Source organism: Elephantulus edwardii, unplaced genomic scaffold, assembly GCF_000299155.1.
Source record: "Elephantulus edwardii isolate Elephantulus edwardi_28Jun2011 unplaced genomic scaffold, EleEdw1.0 scaffold00026, whole genome shotgun sequence".
Taxonomy (NCBI): domain Eukaryota; kingdom Metazoa; phylum Chordata; class Mammalia; order Macroscelidea; family Macroscelididae; genus Elephantulus; species Elephantulus edwardii.
In genome coordinates this window covers 20160439-20177778 of record NW_006399776.1, presented here as the reverse complement: position 1 = coordinate 20177778, position 17340 = coordinate 20160439, and positions in this window count along the sequence as shown.

The following is a 17340-nucleotide window of genomic DNA, read 5'->3' as shown; positions in this document are numbered from 1 at the left end:
ATACTTCATTCAGCATAATGTCCTCCAGGGTCACCCATTTTGAATAATATTGCATGAGTTCTTGTTTTTCAATGCAGCATAGTATTCCATTGTGTGAATATACCACAGCTTCTCTATCCATTTGTTTCCTTTTTTAAAAATTTTTTTCGTTTTCATTTTTTTCTTTTTTTATCCATTTGTTTCTTGATGGGCACTTAGGTTGTTTTCAACTCCTTACTATTGTGAACAAAGCCACAATACATACGGGTGTGCATATATCTTCTTGGATGTCAGTTACAGTCTCTGTGGGGTATATTCCCAGTAGTGGAACTGCTGGGTCAAATGGTATCTCTATTTGCAACTTTTTGAGAAAGCACCATACTGCCTTCCACAGTGGTTGCACCATTTTACACTCCCACCAACAGTGAATAAGGGTTCCAATTTCTCCACAACCTCGCCAGTATTTGTTGCTTGCTGTTCTGTTAAATTTTGCTAGTCTGACTGGGATGAGATGATATTTCAGTTACTGGAAATTTTTTTTATACATTCATAAGAGAATGAGAGTGAAAAAGACAAAACCAAACCAAAACTCAATCTCATAAAAATAGTTTTGACCTCCTAGATTCCCTGAAAGGACCACATTTTGAGAATTACTGCCTCAGGAGATATTTTGCCAATAAAGGCAGTATAACATAACTCAAGAGTAAGAATATGAATTGGTTCTTTCACATAGTCCTGTGTAACATTAGTAAAGTGTAACATTGCTTAATCTTTCAGTGCCTTATTTTCTTTATCTGTATAATAGGGATCATAATAATGCCTGCTTCTTAGGGGTATTGTGAGGTTTTCATTGTTTAAAGCACTATTAGGTCAAAGGTAAGCCCACAGAAATATGACCCCCCAAAACCCCTTAAACTCATTGCAGTTTTGTTGGAACCAACTCAAAGGTGACCAGAGGGTTTTTGGGAGGCTGAGACCAGGCTGTTGTGAAAAAAAAAATCTGTGTTATGTGAAAATTAAGAAAGATCATTATCAGAGAGTTTGCTCAGTGAGCAGCATAGTGAGAGAGCCCAATCCCAAGAGTAGCTACAGTCTTTTTATGACTTAATTGTAGAAGTGATCAATAGTATGATTTTAAAAAGGACTCAGGTAATCCACAATTATAAGTAATCTTTGCCTTATCATGAGATTGCATTCCATTAAATACAACTCCATCTCAAGTTAATTCTAATTTATTTTCATAGTTGGCTTTATAGCAGAGTTTTGAACCATAAATCATAACATTGAACATCTCCACATGAGCATCTGAAACAAACATCAGCAAACTGGGTATTGCAATCAAATCCGTAGTGCATATTATTAATGATAAAATATAAAAACTAAAATCCCAAAACAACAGGGAGCTCTGGAAGCAAGCACAGTCTATAGCATCAGTTGTGTTGCTAACCAAAAACCAAAACAACAGACGGTGGAATGTGAAATTCTTTCTAACTCAAATATATAGTAAGTCAGAGACTACCCAAATTAGAGAATAAAAAGAGCAGTAATAATTATCATACTTTTCCTTATGCATATACGTCTTAAAAACGAAATAACTTATAGTTGTTGTTGTTATGTGCTGTCGAGTCACTTGTGACTCACAGCGACCCTATGTACAACAGCTGTGAACCCTGCTCTATCCTGAGACAACCTTATTATTTCTGAAACAGCTATCTCCATTACTCTAGTCACGGAGTCAATCAATTTCATTGAGGGTCTTCCTCTCTTGTGCTATCCTTCTACCCTCCCAAGCATGAGGTACCTCTCCAAAGACTAGTCCCTCCTTGAAACATGCCCAAAGTTTATCAGATGGAGCTTCAGAATCCTTGCCTCCAAAGAGCAGGCTGGTTTCAACCTCTCGAGGACAAACATAATTGTTCTAGTAGTCCATTGTATATTCAATACTTTTCTTCAGTAGGAGAACTCAAAGGCATCAATTCTCCTTCTAACATCTCTAGTCATTGTCTAGCTTTCTGATACACAGTAAGTAACCACGAAGACCATGGCCTGGATCAGGCGCACCTTTGTCTCCAGACTGACATTGTTGCTCTTCAATATTCTGCAGAGGTTCCTGACAGCAGACTTTCCCCAGCGCAATTCATCTTTTGATTTGCTGGCTGCTAGTATATACTGTTTTATAATATGATTTTTAAAAAAACTTATAGGGAGCTCTGGTGGCCTAGTGGCAAGAAACTGAAACTGCAATCCCAGAGATATGCGGTTCCAATGCACCAGATGCTCTGCTGGAGGAGGGGGCAATCTCCTCCTGTACCAGTCAGATCTGATTTGATGGTACACGTAAAAATAATATAATAATAATTTAAAAAATAATTAAAAAACCTTTTAAGTATAGATATTTATGTGTTGGGCTACAAATTTAATAGTTGGAAATTTGAACCTACTAGCCACTCAATGGGAGGAAAATGAGGCCATCTACTCTCAAAGTACTAAGGAGTCATTGTGTCAGTTAAAAGACTAAGGTGTGGCTGAATCTGGTCTTTTCAAGCACTTGCTGTGCATCTGAGAATTGAACAATGAATAAGGATTCAAGTCCTCCATGCTTTTGGCAAACAAAGTTGTATCTTCTGCATAACATATATACTGATGAGTCTTCCTTTGATCTTAACCCCTTTCTTCTTCATAGAGCCCAACTTCTTGAATAATTTACCTAGCATACAGATTGAATAGTTATGGAAAAAGAATACAACCTTGATAGAAGAAGAATTGAGGCCTCAATCTTTTGAGCTGTGATGTTGGAGAAAGCATAAGATCAAGAACTAATGATACTGAAGGAAGAAGTTCAAGATGCACTGACTACAATGGTGGGAAAAAAAGGCTCAAGGAACTGATGGAATATCTGAGATGCAATATTGGAAATATTCACTCATCTATGTCAAAAATTTGGAAGAGAACTACCTGGTCAATTAATTGCATATCCCATGGACTACCAAAAGAACAAATAGATGTCTTGGCAAAAGGGCAATCAGAGTGCTTCTTAGAAGTAAGAATGAGGAATTTCACCTCACATACTTAGGGTATGTTGCAAAGAGGGGCTATTTCTTGGAGAGAGATATCATGCTTGGAAAGGTCGAGGTTCAGTGAAAGAGGAAGACAATGAGATAGTCTGAACCATTTAGCAATGAGCTCAAGTTTGTCAGAGACTATGGGGATGGCACAGGGTCACTATGAGTCACCTCTGACACCATCTAACGATAACTCCTATCAAGATGTTTTTTTTTAAGATTTACAGCCTTAAAACCTAGTATAGGGTCACCATGAATCAGAAACAACCCCATGGTAGTAGAGTTCAGGGCTTTTTCTTTATAATGTCATACAACCTTTTCTTCACTTACCAACATGGATAGTTAGTCTCCAAAGATCAGGTCATTGTGCATAAATTGATGTTTCATGAAAATGAATAATGTTCATATTAAAAAAACAACATGGATGATGACTCATTATTATTAAATCATTTCAGAACTTCCAAACCATTGAGAATTGTGGCCCAGCCAAGCTGTCACATAATCATCATAGTCAACATTACTTTTGCCTCATACCTAGTCATGCATTACAATCATACATAAGTCATTAATGCACAAATTATTTGGATAGCATTTTTTATTACTGTTATAAATGTGGATTGTTGACTAATGAATTAGTTGATAAGTGAGGATTGTTGTTGTTAGGTGCTATCAAGTTTATAGCGACTCATAGCAACCCTATGAACAACAGAGTCGAACCTTCTCATATCCTCTACCTTGTTTTTGTTACGTGCCATCGAGTTGCCTGTGATTGATAGTGACCCCATGTACAACAGTTCTGAAGCCTGCCCTGTCCTGAGCCAGTCTCACTGACTCCAACATGCCTACCCCCTTTGCCATAGTTACTGTTATCAATCCACCTCATCTGGGGTCTTCCTCTCCTATGCTGTCCTTCCACCCTTCTGAGCATGATGTCCTTCTCCAAGGATTGGTCCGTCCTGGCCACACGCCCAAAGTATGTGAGACAGAGCTTCAAAATCCTAGCCTCCAAGGAGAAACTTGGTTTCACTCTGCCCAAGACAGACCTATTTGTTTTCTTGAAAACCCATGGTATTTTCAAGACTCTTCTCCAGCACCACAACTCAAAGGCATCAATTTTTCTTCTCTCATCTTTAGTCATTGTTCAATTCTCTGATGCATTCCAAGGAAATGCGAAGACTACGGACTGGGTTAGATGCACTTTAGTCTCTAAACTGATATTGTTGTTTCTCAGTACTCTGGAAAGGTCCATAACAGATTTACCTAAGGCAATTAGTCTTTTGATTTTCTGACTGCTGGTGCCAAGAGTGTTCATCGTGGAGCCAAGTAATTGTTAAAAACCACAATCTCATCTCCATCCATCATGGTGCTGCCAATTGACCAGTGGTGAGGATCTTTGTCTTTTTTATGTTGAGCTTCAAGATTACAGTCCTTGACCTTCTGCAGCAAGCACTTCAGGTCCACCTCAGTTTCAGCAAGCAAGGTTGTGTCATCTGTGTTACGTATGTTGTTGATGAGTCTTCCTCCAATCCTCATGCCACATTCTTCCTCATAAAGCCCAGCTTAAAGCCCAGCTTCTCAAATGATCTGTTCTACATATAGATTGAAAAGGTAAGGAAACAGGACACATCCCTGATGCATTCCCTTCCTGATTTTGAACCAGGCAGTGTTTCCCTGCTCTGAGGACTGCTTCCTGCATAAGCACCATCAAGCGTTCTTCTAGGTTTCCCATTCTCCTCAAGGTTAGCCACAATATATTGTGATCCACATAGTCAAATGCCTTTGCATAGTCAATGAAATACTGTACCTAGGAGTACAATAATCCATTCTTTGATATCTTACATTTAAAAAAAAAATCAATCACTTTATTTTTGGACTTTCAAAACTCTGACAGTAATGTTATAATAAACACCTCAGTATATAACTACTTGTTATACAATGTCCTAGATTATTTCTGAGAAAAATTTGCTGGGCCAAATGTTACTGTTGTTAGGCATCATTTGAGAGGAATTTGACCCACAGCAATTCTATAAACAACAGAACTCTGTCCTGTTGTGTACTATCTTCACCATCTATGCCACACTTGAGCTCACTGCTGCAGCCATTGTGTCAATCCATCTGGTTGAAGGTCTTCTCTTTCGCCAACCCTTCACCTTTGCAAGCATGATGTCCCTCTCCAAGAAATAGCCTCTCCTAACAACATACCCAAAGTCTGTAAGGCAAAACTTTGTCTGTCACCTTTACCTCCAGAGAGCACTTCAGCTCTAAGACTTATCTGCTTGTTCTTTTGGCTCTTCATGGTATGTTCAGTACTCTTCTCCAAAATCACAATGCAAATGTATCCATTCTTCTTCTGCCATCCTTAGTCCAGTTTTGAGATGCATAGCAAGTGATTGAAAAGATCATGGCCTGATCAGGTGCACTTTAGTTCTCAAATTGACATAGTCATTGACTGCAGACATTCCCAGTGCAATATGTCTCCTGATGTCCTGACTGCTAGTACCAAGCGTGTTGACTGTAGATCCAAGTAAGATGAAGTCATTGACAGTTTTAGTCTTTTCCCATTTATCATGATGCTGCCTATTGTTCCAGTGATATTTTTTGTTTTCTTAATGTTGTGATCCATATTGAAGGCTGCAGCCTTTGATTTTCTGCAGTAAACACTTTAAGTCCTCCATGCTTTAAGCAAGCAAAGTTGTGTCACCTGCATAACATAGGTATTGATGAGTCTTCTTCCAACCTTGATGCCATTATTCTTCATAGAATCCAGGTTCTTTTAAAATTTACTTAGTATACAGCTTGAATAGGTATGCAGAAATAATACAACTCTGACATATACCTTTCTTAATTTTAACCCTTGCAGTGTTCTCTTGCTCTGTTGGGACAACAGCTTCTTGGTCTAGGTATAGGTTTCACCTGAGTACAGATCAATGTTCTGGGATTCAAACTCTTCCCAAGTTAGTCATAGTTTGTTATGGAATAAAGTTATGCAGTTTTTAACCAGTAGGTATATTGCTCTCCATTAAAGATCTCAGTGGCATAGTGTGAGACCTACTGGGCTACCAGCCTAAAGTTTAACAGTTTGTACCAGCTGCTTTATGAGAGAAAGATGGGCAGTCTCCTGTAAAGATTTACTGTCTTGGAAACCTGATTGAAAGTAATTTTTAGGCAGTGGCAGTGGAATTTTTAAGACTGCACCAATTTGCACTCTTATGAGAGGTATTCCCTCTAAACCCACTGTCACTGAGTGATTTTTAATTCATGGTGATCCTATACTGGGCTTTCAAAGCTGCAAATCTTTACAAGAAGAGAGTACCCATCTTAGTTTCAAAGATCAGCTTGTGGATTCAAACTTCTGACCATTTAGTTAACAGCCTAAAATGCAATTCAATATACTACTTGGTATCCCTTTATGAGAGGTATATTGTTGCTGTGACTGTCAAGTCTGAACTGACCCATAGCTGACCACTTAGTAGGTTTTCAGAGGTAGTGACAAGGGAGGAGACTGCCCATCTTTCTCCCACAGAGCAGATGGAGGATTTGAACTGTGTACCTTTGGGTTGGCAGCTGAATTCCTTATCCCTGAGCCACCAGAGCTCCCTTAATAGCGGTATAAGTACATATTTCCTCAAAAACTTATCAACCATGTGGTTTATGCATTTAAAAATTGTTTACAATCATTGTTGTTATGAGTCACTTGCGACTCATAGCAACCCTATGGACAACAGCTCTAACCTCTGTTCTGTCCTGTGCCAATCTCATTGTCTCCGACACACTCATCCCGACTGCCCCAGTCACCAAATCAATCCACCTCCCAGAAGGCCTTCCCCTCCTGCGCCTGCCCTTCACCCTCCCAAGCATGATGTCCTTCTCCAAGGACCGGTCCCTCCTTACAACATGACCAAAGTATGTCAGACGAAGTTTCAGAATCCTTGCCTCTGAGGAGCAGTCTGGTTTAACCCTCTCCAGGCTGAATCTGTTTTCTTAGTAGTCCATCGTACCCTCAGCACTCTTCTACAACACCAAAGCTCAAAAGCATCAATTCTCCTTCTATGCTCCCTGGTCATTGTCCAGCTCTCTGACGCATAACAAGTGATTGCAAAGACCATGGCCTGCACCAGACGCACCTTAGTCTTCAGAGACACACCGTTGCTCTTCAGTACTTTAGAGAGGTCCCTAACAGCAGACTTTCCAATCACAATACGTCTTTTAATTTCCTGGCTGCTGGTGCCAAGGGTATTGATTGTTGAGCTAAGCAGACTAAAGCTGTGAACAATTTCAGTCTCTTCACCATCCATCCTGATGCTGCCAATTGGTCCAGTGGTGAGAATCTTTGTCTTCTTGACACTGAGCCTCAATCCACATTGAAGACTGCAGTCCCTGACCCTCAGCAGCAAGCGCTTCAGGTCCTCCTCAGTTTCAGCAAGCAGGGTTGTGTCATCTGCATAACGCAGATTGTTGATAGATTTTCCACCAATCCTGATGCCGCATTTCTCCTCATAGAGCCCAGCCTCCTGGATGATCTGTTCTGCATACAGGTTGAAAAGTTATGGAGACAGGACACATCCCTGGCATATGCCCTTCCCAATTTTGAACCAGGCAATGTTTCCTTGCTGTTCTGATGACTGCTTCTTGGTTCAGGTATAAGTTTTGCATTAGCATGATCTTGTACATAGGGTTTTCAGAGGCCTGCTATTTTGGAAGTGGATGGCCAATCCTTCTTCCTAGTGTGTGTCAATCTGAACGTTCAGATTTAGACAAGTATCCAACAGATAAGCATTTAACAGAAAAAGTGAAAATATATCCCTTATTGTGGAATTAACTATTAGTTTTGGTGTTGTCCCTGCCCTTGACATAAATGCCCTGACCCACTTATTTCTTTGCTCCATCATCCATCAAGATACCCCTCCACTTCTACCCACTCCCTTCAACATCTATCTCCCATTGTCTAGCCCTTGATCTGATAGCTGATAACCTAAAGCTTACTTGGTTTCTGTGATTCCAGATTCACCAGCTGGTAACAGTTTCTTATGCTGTGACCAGAGTCTCCTAAGTCTAGTGGTAATGTGTCCCGAATGGAGATGATGTGTCCTGTGGAACCGGTGTGTAGATAGTTTCTTCTTACAATTTTTTACAATCATACTGGCTAAAAATAGCATCTGACTTTTAAAAATTTCATTTAATAATCTATTATAAAAATAAATTATTTTTATACATATATCGTACATATATTGGTAATTTAAATTTCTGTGATTATTCTTAAGTAAACAGTATTGTCTGTCAACTTTTCAATTCTTTGCAATATTCATATAGACTCTCTTAACCATTTGTCATTCTTTTTCATCCTCCCTTTCTCATTTGAATTTTACCTTTATAGTGCCTTTTTTTTTCTTTGAAGTTTAAAATTTGTTTATTCTGTTTTTTCCCTTTTTAATCTCTGCCACTGGTATTAAGAATGATCTCAACTGGATCTCTGCTACAGAAGTATTTACCTGTATTTTCTTATAATTATGGTTTTATTTTTACTTAGGTCTTTTAATAGTTTTGGAATATGTTGGGGTTTATTTTAATGTTTTTAATTAGCAATAATGATGCCTTGAATAAGCCTCACTGGCTACAATGTTGGCACTGTGCAAAGCTTGGAATATGTTTTGTGTGGGGTATAAGATAGGAGTGTGACTCAATATATCTACTATGTTCCAGTATCATTTATTGAAAAATCAGTCTACCAGTAGCCAACTGATATGAAATAATGTCACTAATTTGTTGTTATCTTATGTAACATTCAGTAGCTTATGACTCATAGTGACCCTATGTACCACAGCCCTATACCCTGCTCTATCCTGTGCCATCTTATGTCTCTGATACACCTATCCCCATTACCCTAGTCACTGATTAGTCCATTACATCGAGGGTCTTCCTCTCTTGTGCTGTACCTCCACCCTCCCAAGTATGACATTTTTCTCCAATAACTGGTTCCTCCTTGTAACATGTCCAAAGTATGTCAAAGCTTCAGAATCCTTACCTGCAAGGAGCAGCCTGGTTTAACCCTCTCTAGGACCAACCTGTTTATTCTCCTAGCTGTCCATGGTATATTTAATATTCTTCTCCAGCACCACAGCTCAAAGGCATCAATTCTCCTTCTATCATCTCTAGCCATTGTCCAGATTTCTGATGTATTGCAAGTAATTGCAAAGACCATGGCCTGAATCACATATACCTTAGTCTCCAGACGGACATCATTGCTCTTCAGTACTTTGGAGAGGTCGCTGACAGCAGACTTTCTCAACACAATTTGTCTTTTAACTTCCTGGCTGCTGGTACCAAGAGTGTTGATTATGGAGCCAAGCAAACTGAAACCATCTAAATCTCTTCATCATCTATCATGATGCTGCCAATTGGCTCAGTGATGAAAATCTTTGTTTTTTTTTGATGTTATACTATACTTATTTTTTAGACTCAGTTTTGTTTCACTTATATTTGTTCTATATGACAGGTTTTTTTACCACTACAATGTATATTAATAATCAAGACAGCTTATCACTCTTTCAGCTTTTGTTTGTGCATGTTTTAGATTCTTATTCGAAAGTATTCTTCCAGATGCACGTTAGAGTAATTATTAAGGGGGGGGGGGAGAACTAGGTAAAAAGTAGTAGTAGCTATGGAGACTGAGAGCTGCTGAGAGTGGTATTATGGTGCAGCCATCCTTTAAGACCTACTTGTAGTTGGGGATTATCCATTTGTAGTGCCCATTGCTGCTATGTCTGAGTGCTTTTCTCCGGTGGCATTTTTACTATCATTGTTTAAGCAGAGGCTGGGTGACTGTCTGGATACTGCACAAGGTGTTTCTATATTAAGTAAAATGACTTTTACATTTCCTTATATCTGGTCACTTTAGTCATTCATTCAACAAACATTTATTGAATATCTCTTATGTGTCATTCACCTAGCTAGACTCTAGAGTTACAAAGGTGAACAATAAACCTGCCAACTTCATAAGTGGAACATATATAATGTTGCTGTCATGTGTCATTGAGTTGACTATGACTCATAGCAATCCTATTAACAATAGCTCTGAAGCTTGCCCTATCCTGAGCCAACCTCCCTTTCTCTAACACACCTGACCTCAAAGCCTGTCACTGTGTCAATCCATCTCATCCAGGGTCTTCCTCTCCTCCTACTCTGATCTTCTACCCTTCCAAGCATGATATCCTACTCTAAGGATTGGTCCCTCCTGGTAACAAGCCCAAAGTATGTGAGATAGAGTTTCCAAATCTTGGCTTCCAAGCAGCAACCTGGCTTCACCTTCTCCAGAACAGACCTGTTTGTTCTCTTGGCAGTCCAAGGTACGTTTAATATTCTTCTCCAGCATAAGAACCCAAAGGCATCGATTTTTCTGTCATCAAGTATAGAACTCTGAATGAAGCAGCACAATGTACTGAAGAGTATGTCACAGTGCTAGTGGGAGCTCCACAAAAGAAGGGAGTACTGAGCTAAGTCTTACAATATAAGCAGTGGTTAGCAACATGACGGGCTTGTGTGGGCCTGGAATCAGATACAACAGCTTGAGCAAGGCATGGAAGTGAGAAAAATATCATATGTGCTGAAGTGGGATGTTTTCACTCAGCCATTTTGGTATAGCATAAAAATGTAAAACTTCATTTTTCACTTTTCACTAATGTGTAAAATAAATAGCCTTGATTCCTACTAACCTCATCATTGAATTTGTATCATCATCATCAAAAAGGGAAGATAAAGAGAGTAAACTTCTGGAATGGGGTTAGAGGCATGTGTTAAATATATTTTTTTTAAAAAAAGATCATCTTATTAACTTCAAATTTCCCCAAATTACTGTCACTAAAAGTGAAACATAAGGTGATGACTCTAGAAGGGTAGGCAGGAGAGTCACAAAGGCAACATGCCCCTTTAAATGGCTTAGACCATAAGCTCATCATGGGTGATGGGCAGAACGGAAGATTTGAGTTTGTTCAGTAATACATGGTCGTTTTAAATTAGTTGTGGTGCTGTAGAAGAACATTAAATACCCCAAGGGCTTCCAAAAGAATGAACAAATATGTCCTGGAGAGAGTACAGCCAGGATGCTCCTTAGAGGGAAGGATGGTGAAACTCTGGATATGTTAAGGAGAGACAGGTCCTTGGAAAAAAATGCCATGCTTTTCACCAAGTGGAGGGTTAACTAAGGTGGGGAAGACCCTCAACAAGATGACTGACACAGTGACTAACAATGAGCTCTAATGTGGCAGAGATGATGAGGATGGCACAGGATAGGATATGTTTCAGATCTGATGTTCACAGGGTCCCTATGAGTTGTACCCAACTTGATGGCACCTAACAATACATCCACAACAACATGCACTGTAACTTGTAAGTCCACAAAGTTCCATGGCTTAAAAGAAAATTAATTAACTTCTTTTCTCACCCATGGACAGGATGAAGACCACAACTCTGCTTTAAATATATTTGTACTTTTCACTCTCTTTGGTGCCCTAGAATAGGGAGAAGTATGATTTAGGAAAAAAAAGAGGATGTCCCACTCTTCAGCACACCTTCCCAAATGCCCAAAAATTACAGAGTAAGTTTAACTGAGGATTATATGCCATCTCTGAAAAATTGTAATGATACCCTCTTGATGAAGAAATGGCTTTTAGGCAATATATTATCTTAATCTGTACAACTCTTTGCCTGTTCCTGTGCCATACTCATAATCCCTCCTGTGCTTAACCCAATGTTGCAGTCACTGTGTCAATTAATCTTCTTGAGAATTTTTCATTTTTTGACCTTCACCTTTCCAAATATGATGCCCTTCCCATTAACTGAGCCCCTCCTGACAAAATACCCTACTAGGTGAGATAAAGTTTCATCATCCTTTCCTCTAAGGAGTACACTGGTTGTACCTCCTCCAAGACAGATTTGCTTTTTCTTTGATATATTCAACTGGAAGAGATCTGTATTTGTTCACATTCTCAAAAAAGGTGATACAACAGAATGTGGAAATTATTGAACAGTATCATTAATATCACAGGCAAGCAAAAGATTGCTGATGAATATAAAAAGGAAAATGGCTGGAGCAGTAAGTACATTGACAGGGAACTGCCAAAAGTTCAAGTGGGATTTAGAAGAGGCTGTGGCACCAGCGATATCACTGCTGGTATCAGATTAATCCGGGCTGAAAGTAGAGACTATCAAAAGAATGTCTGTGTGTTTCATTGACTATGCAAAGGCATTTAACTGTGTGGATCATAACATACTCTGGCTAACATTGAGGAAAAATGGGAATCCCAGGAAGACTTAATTGTGCTCATATGAATCTATACCTAGACCAAAAAACTGTTGTCCAAATGGAACAAGGTAACACTGTATGGTTTAAAACAAGGAGGGGTGTGTGTCAAGATTGTATTCTTTCTCCATATTAAATCCACATGCGGAACAAATAATTTGTGAGGCCAGACTCTATGATACAGCCTTGCTTGCTGAAAGTGAAGACTTGAATTGCCTGATACAGAAGATGAAACACAATAGCTTTCAATATGGATTACATCTCTACATCAAGAAAACAAAGGTCATTACCATTGGGCTGATAGGCAACATCGTATTAGATGGTAAAGGACTGAAACTGTCAATGATTTAATCTTACTTAGATCCAAAGTGAACATTCATGATACCAGCAGTTAGGAGATAAGGGGACATATTGTTTTTGGAAAGGCTGCTATCTCCAGAAATGTTTGAAGATTAGGGTGAATCTGATTCAAGCCACAGACTTTTCAATCACTCACTATGCTGCTGAGAGCTGGACAATGAATAAGGATGACAAAAGAAGAACTGATGCCTTTGAGTTATAGTGTTGGAGAAGAGTATTGAATATCCCATGGTTTGCCAAAAGAATGAACAAGTATGTCATGGAAAAGGTGCAGCCTGAGTGCTCAAGGATGCCAAAACTTCATTTCTCATACTTTGGACATGTTGCTAGGAGAGGCTATTCCTTGGAAAGAGTTATCATGCTTGGAAAGGTGGAGGGTCATTGAAAGAGAAGACCCCCAGCAAGATGGATTGACATAGTGACTGCAGCAATGGGCTCAAGTGTATCAGAGATGGTGAAATTGGTAGAGGATAGAGCAGGGTTCAGATTTGTTGTGCATAGGGTCATTATGAGTTGTTTTCAACTTGACAACACCCAACAACAGCAACAATATTACTTGATAACTTTTGTATTCTGTTGGATCACATCCTACCTTTTTTCTTCTGATGTCTTTAGTTTGGACTTCTTACATTGGTTCTTGATCATATGCTACTTCTTGAAATGGCTGAGTGTTGACCAGTTCTTTTTGGGTAAAGTATTCCTTCCATCTTCTTCTCATGTTTCGTGTAACATTCAGTATTTTGCACCTAGAATCCTTTAGTATTGCAACTTGAGACTTGAATTTCTTCTTCAGTTCTTTCAGCTTAAGGAATGCTGAGCATAATCTTTCCTTTTGGTTTTCTAATTCCATTTCTTTGAACATTTTGTTCTAATACTTTGCTATGTCTTCTCAAGACTCAAAAAATGTGGAGGACAATCACTTGGCCTACTGACTGGAAGAAATCAGTATTTGTTCCCATTCCAAAGACAGGTAATCTGACAGAGTGTGGAAATTATCCAACAGTATCTTTGATATCACATGCAAGCAAGATTCTGCTGAAGATTATAAAAAACGAATGGAACAGCACATTAACAGAGAACTGCCTGAAGTGCAGGGTGGAGCTGGAAGAGGCCATGGCACTAGGGATATTATAGCTAATTGTCCGATGAATCTTGGCTGAAAGCAGAGAGTACCAGAGGAATGTTTATGTTTCATTGACTATGCAAAGGCATTTAACTGTGTGGATCACAACAAACTGTGGCTAACTCTGAGAAGAATGGGAATACCAGAACTCTTAATTGTACTTATGTGAAACCTATGCTTGGACCAAGAGGCAGTCGTCAGAACAGAGCAAGGAAACACTGCATGGTTCAAAACTGGGAAGTGTGTGTGTCAAGGATGTGTCCTATCTCCATTTCTTTTCAATCTATATGCAGAACAGATTATCTGGGAGGCTGCGCTCTATAAGGAGAAGTGTGGCATCAAGATTGGAGGTAGACTCATCAACAATCTGTTATGCCGATGATACAACCCTGCTTGCTGAAAATGATGAGGACCTGAAGCACTTGTTGCAGAAGGTCAAGGACTGCCTTCAATATGGATTGAAACTCAACATCAAGAAAACAAAGATTCTCACCACTGGGCTGACTGGCAGCATCATGATGGATGATAAAGAGATTGGGATTGTTGACAGCTTCATTTTGCTTGGCTCTACAGTTAACATTCTTGGTACCAATAAAAGATGAATTGCACTGGGAAAGTCTGCTATCATTGGGAAAGTCTGCTGTCAGACACCTCTCCAAAGTATTGAAGAGCAATGTTATCAGTCTAGAGACTAAGGTGTGCCTGATCCAGGCCATGGTCTTTGCAATTACTTGTTTTGCATCAGAGAGCTGGACAATGACTAGGGATAATAGAAGGGAGAGTTCATGACTTTGAGCTTTGGTGCTGGAGAAGAGTATTGAATATACCATGGACTGCTAGGAGAACAAACAAGTTCATCCTGGAGAGGGTGAAGCCAGCCTGGTCCTTGGAGGCAAGGATTCTGAAGTTCTGTCTAACATATTTTGGACAAATCACAAGGCAGGATCAGTCCTTGGAGAGGAATGTCATGCTTGGGAAAGTGCAGGGACAGAGCAGGAGAGGAAGACCCTCATTGATGAGATGGATTGATTCTATCACTGGGGTAATGGAGATGGGTGTGTCAGAGACAATAAGATTGGCAAAGGATAGAACAGGGTTTAGGGCTGTTGTACATAGGATCGCTGAGTCACAGGTGACTCGATGGCACATAACAACAACAACAACAACATGTCTTCTCAAACCTGTTCTTTGAGATCTTCTGTTCAGTTTCTTATTGCAGCATTCCTTCCTTTCATTTTGGCTTCTCTATGTTGAAAATAAAATTTTAGAGTATTATTTGACATCAATTTTGTTATTTATTTCTGTTTAATGATATATGGCTTTTTTTTAGGAATGATATCCTTGTCATTCACAACTTATTTGGTATTTTTTAATATTTATTTTATACTGGTTTACTTGCAAAGGTATTTGATAATTTTGGTAACTTTAAAAAGATATCAAATCTAAGGGAGCTCTGATGGCCTAGTGGCAAGAAGCTGCACTACAATCCCAAAGGTACATGGTTTGAGTCCACCAGATGCTCTGCTGGAGACGGAGGGGCAGTCTCCTCCTGTACCCGTTAGATCCAATTTGACAGTACATGTACAAAAAATAATAAAATTTTAAAAAAAGATATCAAATCTATACTTGAAATGGTTTTTAGATTCAAGTGAGAGAAACTCAAAGTGATATTTTGATCTTACTAATGTATTTGCATTTTCTTCAGCTTCAATTTGAACTTGTATATGAGTAATCAATTACCGTTTTACAATCAGTTCCTGGACTATTCTGATTGCTGATATTGAGATTCTCTGTAGACTCTTTCCACAGGTGGAGTCAATTTAATTCCTCTGTATTCCACCAGGCAAGGTCCGTGTATATAGTTGCCATTTATTTTCTTTAAAAGGTATTTGCAATTAATAAACCATTGGTTTTTAAAAATGCAATTATTTTATCTCTGGTTTCATTCTGTCACCATACTTTCCAGTACTACTTCTTTGTTTACAGTTTTGCATTCCAGTTATCAATTATTATTAATGCATTTTGATTGCATGTTTGACAAATTTTAGACTGCAAAAGGTATCGTTGTTAGGTGCCATCAAGTCAGAAGCAACTCATAGCTGATCCTCTCACAGCTTTTTTTCTTTTTTACAGCCTCTGGGTTGAAACCACAGGGGAGAAGTTTGCCTGCCATCTTTATCCTGCAGAGCAACTGGTGGGAAAGCCTCAAATTCTCCATCACTGGCTTTAGTGGTTTGCATCTATTTGAATAGTAGTTTTATTAACAGATCTTCCTTCTATGCGTATGGATATTATCCTATTACTGACAGGATTGTACTTCTGGATAAACTGTGACATGCTCATTTTGACAATGAATGCAATACCATTCCTCTTCAATTTGTCATTAGCATAGTAGACCATATTGGTTCAAAATGGCCAACATCAGGCTGTCTTAGCTAATTAAGATGCTTACTGTGTCTAGGATGTCCATTTTTATACATTCATTTTTTTATAGTTTTCAACTTAGTACATCCCACGCTGCAATTATTAATGATTGTTTACCACTGTTTCTGCTCATTTTGAGTCTTGTAACGTCAGTAAATTAAGGTCTTTTACTGGGTGAAAGCTTTATTCCATCCACTGCATTAAGGTAGACTCTGCTTTGAGGAGGAAGCTGTTTCCCATTTTTAGAAAGGCAGTTTGGGTGCCTTCCAAACTGAGGGGCTTATCATCTGGCACTATATTAAAGTTCTACTGCTTTTATAGGTTATTCCAGTAGTGGATAATTAATCCTGCTTCTTAGTCTGTCTGCATCTGGAAGTTCCACTGAAATCTGTCTGCAGTGGGGGATCCTGATAGTATTTTAAGTAATAGTGGTATAACTTCCATCATTATAGCAATATACAGGCCAACAACAAAGGAGTGGTAGCAGGCCAAAAGGTTTGGGTTTCTTCTTCAAGGATTTTCCTGCTAAACACAAGATACCAGAAAATTATCCAAGGTGGCTCTTCTTCCTTCATTCTTATGAAGCTGCTTAAAAACAGTGATTGCCAGGGAGCTCTGCTGGCTTAGTAGCAAGAAGTTGCACTGTAATCCTAGAGGTACGTGGTTCGAATCCACTAGATGCTCTGCTGGAGAAGGAGGGGCAATCTCCTCCTATACCAGTCAGATCCGATTTGACGGTACACACACACACAAATAATAAAAGAATTTAAAAAAAATTTAAAAAAAACCAAAAGAACAAAAAACAGTGATTGCCAAGCAACAAATGCTGGTGAAGTTGTGGAGAAACTGGAACCCTTATTCACTGTTGGTGGGAGTGTAAAATGGTGCAACCACTGTGGAGAGTGGTGTGGTGCTTTCTCAAAAAGTTGCAAATACTTCAACGATTTAGATCCTCCCAAAAGAGCTGTGGGTGAGCATTAACATTACTGGTAAGTATATTAGTTTTCTCCTGGACACAGAGCCTACTAATTGGTCCTAAAAGCCTTCTGAGGTCCCAACTCTTCTCACTATTTCTTAGTTGTTGGAATGGACGGAAA